The sequence below is a fragment of the Triticum aestivum genome, chromosome 6B (genome assembly GCF_018294505.1).
Source record: "Triticum aestivum cultivar Chinese Spring chromosome 6B, IWGSC CS RefSeq v2.1, whole genome shotgun sequence".
Lineage (NCBI taxonomy): Eukaryota > Viridiplantae > Streptophyta > Magnoliopsida > Poales > Poaceae > Triticum > Triticum aestivum.
The window spans coordinates 629,192,258-629,201,821 of NC_057810.1; positions in this window are offsets into that span (position 1 = coordinate 629,192,258).

Sequence of the window (9,564 nt, forward strand, 5' to 3'; positions counted from 1 at the left end):
TGGACATTTGACGCGGCTTGTTCTCTCCCTGGCTGTTGCATCGTGTGTTCGGCAAGTGTATTGCCGGACAGGCCTTCTGAATAGTTGGGTCCTGAAAGTGTATAAAAAGGAAACGATGGAATAGGGAGCCCCTTAGTGCGGTTGAGCCACATTCTGGGCGTGCCGTAGTTGTGCCCCTCCCCTTATGCCCATGGTATCTCTAAGGCGCAATTGTGTATGCGTGGTACCGATATCACCATCTGGCGAGGGCTGGGGTTGGGGCCGCACTGCTATGCTTGCTCAGAACGTGCCAGCCAGATTTGTTGTAGGTTACTTCAGGCTCGCTTGACGTTGTCCGGACGTTTGACACCTGGATTGGAGAATTTCCTTGAGAGGCTACTCTGTACTTCCGCCGCTAGGGCCGCCGTGTGCTCCTCCGTTCGGAGAGAGCGTTCGGTGTTTCCATTTACCGTGATAACTCCGCGAGGTCCTGGCATCTTGAGATTGAGATATGCGTAGTGCGGCACCGCATTAAATTTTGCAAATGCGGTTCATCCGAGCATGGCGTGATAGGCACTGCGGAATGGGACTATGTCAAAGATTAACTCTTCGCTTCGGAAATTATCCGGGGATCCGAAGACCACTTCGAGTGTAACTAAGCCTGTACTGCTGGCTTCTACACCTGGTATGACGCCTTTAAAGATTGTCTTTGTGGGTTTAATCCTTGAGGGATCGATACCCATTTTTCGCACTGTATCCTGATAAAGCAGGTTCAGGCTGCTGCCGCCGTCCATTAGGACTCTGGTGAGGTGAAATCCGTCGATAATTGGGTCTAGGACCAATGCGGCGAATCCGCCGTGACGGATGCTAGTGGGGTGGTCCCTTCGATCAAAAGTGATCGGGCAGGAGGACCATGGGTTGAACTTTGGGGCGACTGGCTCCAACGCATAGACGTCCTTGAGCGCATGCTTCCGCTCCCTTTTGGGGATGTGGGTTGCGTATATCATGTTCACCGTCTGCACTTGCGGGGGGAATCCCTTCTGTCCTTTGTTGTTCGGCGGCCGGGGCTCCTCCTCGTCATCGCTATGCAACCCCTTGTCTCTGGTTTCGGCACTTAACTTGCCTGCCTGCTTGAACACCCAACAATCCCTGTTGGTGTGGTTGGCTGGCTGTTCGGGGGTGCCGTGTATCTGGCATGAGCGATCGAGTATCCGGTCTAAACTGGATGGGCCCGGAGGGTTTCTTTTGAATGGCTTCTTCTGCTGACCGAGTTTATAGCCTCTGAATCTGGCATTGACTGCCGTATCTTTAGTATTGTCACCGTTAATGCGGCGCTTGTGCTTGTTGCGACGTGACCTGCCATTGTTGTCCTTGGTATCCGAATTGTCAGGGCTCTTGGTTATGTTATTGCTACGAGCTAGCCAGCTGTCTTCTCCCACACAAAAGCGGGTCATGAGTGTCGTGAGGGCTGCCATAGATTTCAACTTTTCCTGTCCTAGGTGCCGGGCAAGCCATTCGTCTCGGATGTTGGGCCTGAAGGCTGCAAGGGCCTCGGCTTCCGGATAGTTGACTATTTGATTTTTCTTGGTTAGGAACCGTGTCCAGAATTGTCTGGCCGATTCCTCTAGCTGCTGGATTATGTGGCTTAGGTCATCGGCGTCTGGTGGTCGCACATAAGTGCCCTGGAAGTTGTCAAGGAATGCGGATTCCAGGTCCTCCCAGCAACTAATTGACTCTGCTGGCAGGCTTTTAAGCCAATGTCGAGCTGGTCCTTTAAGCTTGAGCGGGAGGTATTTGATGGCATGTAGATCATCACCATGGGCCATGTGGATATGAAGGAGATAATCCTCGATCCATACCACAGGATCTGTTGTGCCATCATATGATTCGATGTTTACGGGTTTAAAGCCCTCAGGGATTTGATGATCCATTACTTCGTCTGTGAAGCATAGTGGGTGTGCGGCACCCCTGTACTGGGCTATATCACGAAGCAGCTCGGATGAGCTTGGTCTGTTATATTTGGCCTGGCCGTATTTATCATGTCCGACGTGATGGATAGCGTCACGTGAAGCGGGGCGCCCACGTGATCCGTAGATCGATCTTGTTTTCCTTGCCTTATTCTCCAATATGTCTCGCAGGTCTGTTGCGTCTCCCTGCACTCGGGTATGTTTTGAGCGGTGCTGGGGTGCGGCTTGGGTCGAGGGCCTGAAGGCCTCTCTGTCACGGCCACGGGGTGGCCGATCGGGTGCATCGTACGCTGTTGATGTAGGTTTAGTTGCTTCCTCCTCTAGTTGGGGTAGCACCCTGCGCTTTGGGTAGCTCTTGGAGGGGCGTTCGAGTTTATACTCTTCGACCGCCAGGACTTCGGTCCATCTGTCGGCTAGCAAGTCTTGGTCAGCTCTAAGCTGCTGCTATTTTTTCTTGAGGCTGCTTGCCGTGGCCATAAGCCTGCGTTTGAAACACTCTTGTTCGACGGGATCCTCTGGCACGACGAATTCGTCGTCGTCGAGGCTTGCCTCGTCTTCGGAGGGAGGCATATAATTGTCATCCTTGACCTCTCTGTCGGCCGCTCTCTCATGAGGGCTGGCTCCTTCGTCCTCCTGCACTGAATCCTGCTGGAGGGGGTTGTCTTCGGCACTGTCCAGCGTGTTGTTATCTCCGGTGCCGGAATCACCGTTTTTGCATTGGCGGGATTTAGAGCGGCGCCGCTGACGTTGGCGCTTGGGTTGCTTCTTGGAGGGGTCGTTTTTTCATCGCCATCCCCTGCTTTGGGGGTGTCCACCATGTATATGTCATATGACGAGGTGGCTTTCCAGTTCCCTATAGGTGCGGGTTCTTGGTCGTCTCCTTCATCGGCGTCCATACCGTCGATGTCTTCAGAGTCAAAGTCGAGCATGTCGGTTAAATCGTCGATAGTGGCTACGAGGTGGGTGGTAGGTGGGCTTTGAATTTCTTCATCATCCGCATCCCAACCATGCTGACCGTAATCCGGCCAGGGCTCTCCTGACAAAGAGAGAGACTTTAGTGAATTCAGGATATCACCAAAGGGCGAGTGCTGAAAGACGTCTGTGGCGGTGAACTCCATGATCGGAGCCCAATTGGGTTCGATCGGAAGAGGTGCGGAATATACGGAGTCCGGAGCGGAGTCCGGCACCTTGGAGTCACGGTCCCTGCAAAGGACTAGGCTAGTATTCGGCTCTATCGCCGTAGAGATTGCGGCTCCCGGGGTGGCGTCCAACCGTCCATCCCCGACTAGCGTAGTCGGCTCCGAGCTAATGATCAGAGCGAACACCTGAGCGGCACTCTGGGCGCTGTCCGGCGGCAGAGTTAGATCATGCCCATCGGGACAGAGCGACACGCTCGGCCGTGGCTCAAATCCATCAAAGATCAAGTCCCCGCGGATGTCGGCCGTGTAATTTAAGCTTCCAAACCTGACCTCATGGCCAGGGGCGTAGCTTTCGATCTGCTCCAGATGGCTAAGCGAGTTGGCCTGCAGTGCGAAGCCGCCGAATACGAAGATCCGTTCGGGGAGAAAAGTCTCACCCTGGACCGCGTCGTGGTTGATGATCGAAGAAGCCATCGGGCCTAAAGGTGACGACACAGAGGAACTCTCAATGGAAGCACCAATGTCGGTGTCAAAACCGGCGGATCTCGGGTAGGGGGTCCCGAACTATGCGTCTAGGCAGATGGTAACAGGAGACAAGGGACACGATGTTTTTACCCAGGTTCAGGCCCTCCCGATGGAGGTAAAACCCTACTCCTACTTGATTAATATTGATGATATGGGTAGTACAAGAGTGGATCTACCACGAGATCAGAGAGGCTAAACCCTAGAAGCTAGCCTATGGTATGATTGTTGTTCGTCCTACGGACTAAAACTGTCCGGTTTATATAGACACCGGAGAGGGCTAGGGTTACACAGAGTCGGTTACAATGGGAGGAGATCTTCATATCATATCGCCAAGCTTGCCTTCCACGCCAAGGAAAGTCCCATCCGGACACGGGACAGAGTCTTCAATCTTGTATCTTCATAGTCCGGGAGTCCGGCCAAAGGTCATAGTCCGGCCATCTGGACACCCCCTAATCCAGGACTCCCTCAATCGCTCTCGAAGGTTTCTTTCCGTTTGGACTCCGTTTGATATTCCTTTTCTGCGAAACACTGCAATAGGAAAAAAATAGCAATTTGGGTTGGGCCTCCGATTAATAGGTTAGTCCCAAAAATGATATAAAAGTGTAAAGTAAAGCCCATAAACATCCAAAACGAGTAATATGATAGCATGGAACAATAAAAAATTATAGATACGTTGGAGACGTATCACCATCATTGCCATGAAGGCCTAGGACCAGAGGGAGAACCTCTCCCCATCCAGGGGGAGGCCATGGAGGAGGAAGCACAAGGTGGAGAACCTTTCCTCCTCTCTCTCGGTGGCGCCGGAGTGCCATCGGGAGGGGAATCATCCCCGCGGTGATTGTCTTCATCAACATCACCATCATCATCACCATCCTCATCTCTTTTACACGGTCCACTCTCTTGCACCCCGCGTAATCACCTAGTTGAACATGGTGCTTTATGCCACATATTATGATCCAATTATGTGTTGCCATCCTATGATGTTTTGAGTAGATTTCCTTTGTCTTTGGGATGATTGATGATCTAGATTGGTTTGAGTTGCATGTTTTAATATTGGTGCTGTACTATGGTGCCCTCCATGTCGCCAAAGCGTGAGGGATTCCCGCTGTAGGGTGTTGCAATAAGTTCATGATTTGCTTATAGTGGGTTGCTTGAGTGATAGAACCATAAACCCGAGTAAGCGGGTTTGTTGCGTATGGGATAAAGAGGACTTGATATGTTAATGCTATGGTTGGGTTTTACCATAATGATCTTTAGTAGTTGTGGATGCTTGCTAGATTTCCAATCATAAGTTCATATGATCCAAGTAGAGAAAGTATGTTAGCTTATGCCTCTCCCTCATATGAAACCGCAATGACGACTACCGATCTTGTTAACAATTGCTTAGGACAATTCCGCACACTGACCCATCATTATTCCACACTCGCTATTTATAGTACTTAAGTAATATATTCTAACTTTATATTAATAGCACCTACTTTTATATTTTACCTCTCCGATATCATGCAAGGTTATCCTCTTCATACCCACAACATAGTTTTATTTCTCGTTTCTAGTTGGAAGTAAACATTCGGTGTATGTAGAGTCCTATCAGTGGTAGATAGGACTTGCGAGAATATTGATCTTACCTTTATCTCTTTGTGGGTTCGATAGTCCATACTTATCACTTCCACCTTTGGAAATTGCTACGATGATTCCCTACCCTTGGGGATTATCAAGCTCTTTTCTGGCGCCGTTGCCGAGGAGCAATAGCGTGGGGTTGATATTTTCGTGTATGCTTGTTTGCTTTCTTCGCTAAGTAGATTTTGTTTTCCCTTTTGTTTCTGTTAGTTGTGGGTGAAACAAACAAAAAAAATTAAAATACAAAAAAAATTACTTGCCTCTTATGCCTAAAAAGATTTTTTCAAAAAGAGAAGTGATTGGAAATTTATGCATTGGAGAAGTGAGGGTCGACTTTGAACAGTTGTGTTCATGCTCATGAAAACAATGTAGATTTTTTCATGGAAGTTTCTCGTAAATAATTATCCCCTTGTATATATCCATTGTATTATAAAAATAATGTGCCAAGATTTGGTTTTAGGATGATTAGATTGCTTGTTTACTATGTGCAGTGCAAAAACAAAAACTTTGGCTATAGCGCGTGAATTCAAATTTTATACTGAAAATTCAAATGGGTATGAAACTTTTTGCACTGTATTTCTATACAATTTTTTTAGATTTTACTAATGTTTTAGAATTTTTGGAGTTACATAAGTATACGAAGTTTCCAGATTACTATAGACTGTCCTGTTTTTACAGGTTCTGTTTTCTATGCGTTGTGCGCTTATTTTGATGAATCTATGGGTAGTATCGGGGGGTATGAACCATGGTGAAGTTGGAATACAGTAGATATAATGCTAATATGAAATTGGAATGAGTTTTCAACAGTACCTAAAGGTAGTTATTTGCTTTATTATACTAACAGATCTCACAAAGTTTTTCGTTAAGTTTTGTGTGGATGAAGTGTTCGAGGAACGAGGAGTTACGAATGTGAGAAGAATAAAGAGAGGCAAGAGTTCAAGCTTGGGGATGCCCAAGGCATCCCAAGTAAATATTTCAAGGATACTCAAGTATCTAAGCTTGGGGATGCCCCGATTGGCATCCCATCTTTCTTCTTCAACAATTATCGGTATACCTTGGTTTTTGTTTTGTTCACATGATTTGTGTCCTTTGTGTTTTTATTTTTCTTTATGAACCATGATAGTATGAGATATCCCTTCATTGATTTATAGAATGCTTAATGTGCTTCACTTATATATTTTGAGTATGACCTTATAGAATGCTCTTTGTGCTTCACTTATATATTTTAAGCTTGGATATTGGTTAATCTATATTAATTGTAGAATGTTGCATGAACTTCACTTATATCTTTTGGAGTATGAATAAGATTATCATCAAAAGTGGGTTTGGAAGAGTGTCGACTTTAGGAAGTAATGGTCCCACCATTTTGGAGGGTGTTGAATCTTAGTGTGATATTTATGAAAGTGGATTTGGAGAGGTCTTGACTTTAGTTAGTAATGATTCCACTATTTCGGAAGAGGTTCCAATTGATTATGAGAACAAAGTTACTATCTATGATGATTATTGTGATGACATGTATGCTATAAATAATAATAATAACCATGAGACTTGTCATCGTGATTTTAATTTTCAAGTGGATTATCCCTCACATGATAGTTATTTTTTTGAGTTTGCTCCCACTATTCCGAATGAGAAGAATTTTTGCTAATGTGGAGAGTAGTAAAAAATTTATGCTTGTAGATCATGAAAATAATGCTTTATGTGATGGTTATATTGTTGAATTGATGATGCTACTGAAAATTATTATGAGGGAGAGATATATGCTTGTTGGAATTGCATTAATATCAAGTTTCCTCTCTATGTGCTTAAAGTTTTGAAGTCACTACTGCAGGATGCTGCTATCGTGACACTACAATCAGAGACCCTTTCACGAAACTGTGTGCGATGCATTATTCGCAAACGGTGATGAAAAAAACTGTCAAAAAAGATGCAAAACGTTTGCGATCAATGATACATCAAACATGGTTCAGATTTTAGTTGCGTGTGCGATGAGGGGCATATGGTTGGTCTGGACGAATTGTTTGCGATGAGACAGAACAACAAAAATGGGCAGCCAGATCAAGGTGTGTGCGATATACGTCATACAATTTGCTCTAATGAACCGTTTGCGATGATTGAGGTGAACACAAACGATTCAGCGTAACAAGATGTGTGTGATATCCAGCAAACAAGTGGGTAATCAGAGTTGTGTGTGATCATTATAGACAGCCCATACAGTCTTTTTTTCTGAATTGTGTGTTCGTCAGGGCACGCAGTTCAACAAACCAACCTGTGGGTGATAATGTAGAAGATCTCTGTCGAATACATATTACTAACTATCTGCGATGAGATTGACAGGATAAATAGAGATATATACAGTCTGCTTAATTTAGTCCTTCTTCTTCTTGTTATTGTTGGATGGCCTCGTGACATTGTCTTGGCAAGGACGCTTCTTGACCCTCACCGTTGGCTTTTCATCGGCACCGCCGTCGTCCTCGCCGTTGCTGCCATCGTCTTCCTCCTCCTCGTTCGACCATTCCTCCTCATCATCCTCATCGTCCTCTTCTTAGTCCTCCGATGACTCCTCATCCATCTGGTTATCGTCTGGCGACTCCAGAGGTGGCGTCCCTTCCATGGACCGGATATAATCGAGGTCTGGGCTCAATGACAGACTCATGGATAGACGAGCAGGATGACTTCGATGTTGACCTATCATCGGGCGCCTGACTGCTGGTCAAACTGTCGTCCTCACTGTCGCTCGACATGGCTGTAGAGTGTGTGCCACTGTGTAGCGCGGCCTGTTGGGGACGATGGAGATGGTGGATGATACGTCTCCAATGTATCTATATTTTTTGATTGTTCCATGCCATTATATTACTTGTTTTGGATGTTTATGGGCTTTACTTTACACTTTTATATCATTTTTGGGACTGACCTACTAACCATCGGCCCAGCCCATATTGCTGTTTTCTTGCCTATTTTAGTGTTTCGAAGAAAAGGAATATCAAACAGAGTCCAAACGGAATGAAACCTTCCGGAGCGTGATTTTTGGAACGAACATGATCCGGGAGACTTGGAGTACAAGCCAGGGAAGCATCGAGGAGGCAAGGAGATAGGAGGGCCCCCCTGTCTCGTGGGCCCCTCGAGCGTCCCCCGACCGACTTCTTTCACCTATATATTCCCCTATACCCTAAAAACATCAAAGACAAAGATAGATCGGGACTTCTGCCGCCGCAAGCCTCTGTAGCCACCAAAAACCAATCGGGACCCTGTTTCGGCACCCTGCCGGAGGGGGTATCCCTCACCAGTGGCCATCTTCATCATCCCAGCACTATCCATGATGAGGACGGGGTAGTTCACCCTCGGGGCTGAGGGTATGTACCAGTAGCTATGTGTTTGATCTCTCTCTCTCTCTCTCTCTCTCTCTCGTGTTCTCTCTCGTGTTCCCTCTATGGCACGATCTTGATGTATCCTGAGCTTTGCTATTGTAGTTGCATCTTATGATGTTTCCCCCCCAATACTCTCTTGTAATGGATTGAGTTTTCCCTTTAAAGTTATCTTATCGGATTGAGTCTTTAAGGATTTGAGAACACTTGATGTAAGTCTTGCCATGCTTATCTGTGGTGACAATGGGATATTCACGTGATCCACTTGATGTATGTTTTGGTGATCAACTTGCGGGTTCCGCCCATGAACCTATGCATAGGGGTTGACACACGTTTTCGTCTTGACTCTCGGTAGAAACTTTGGGGCACTCTTTGAAGTACTTTGTGTTGGTTGAATAGATGAATCTGAGATTGTGTGATGCATATCGTATAATCATGCCCACGAATACTTGAGGTGACAATGGAGTATCTAGGTGACATTAGGGGTTTGGTTGATTTGTGTCTTAAGGTGTTATTCTAGTATGAACTCTATGATAGATCGAATGGAAAGAATAGCTTCATGTTATTTTACTACGGACTCTTGAATAGATAGATCAAAAAGGATAACTTTGAGGTGGTTTCGTACCCTACCATAATCTCTTCGTTTGTTCTCCGCTATTAGTGGCTTTGGAGTGACACTTTGTTGCATGTTGAGGGATTGTTACGTGATCCAATTATGTTATTATTGTTGAGAGAACTTGCACTAGTGAAAGTATGACCATTAGGCCTTCTTTCCTACCATTGCAATACCGTTTACACTCACTTTTATCATTAGTTACCTTGCAGTTTTTATAATTTCAGATTACAAATACCTTTATCTACCATCCATATTGCACTTGTATCACCATCTCTTCACCGAACTAGTGCACCTATACAATTTACCATTGTATTGGGTGTGTTGGGGACACAAGAGACTCTTTGTTATTTGGT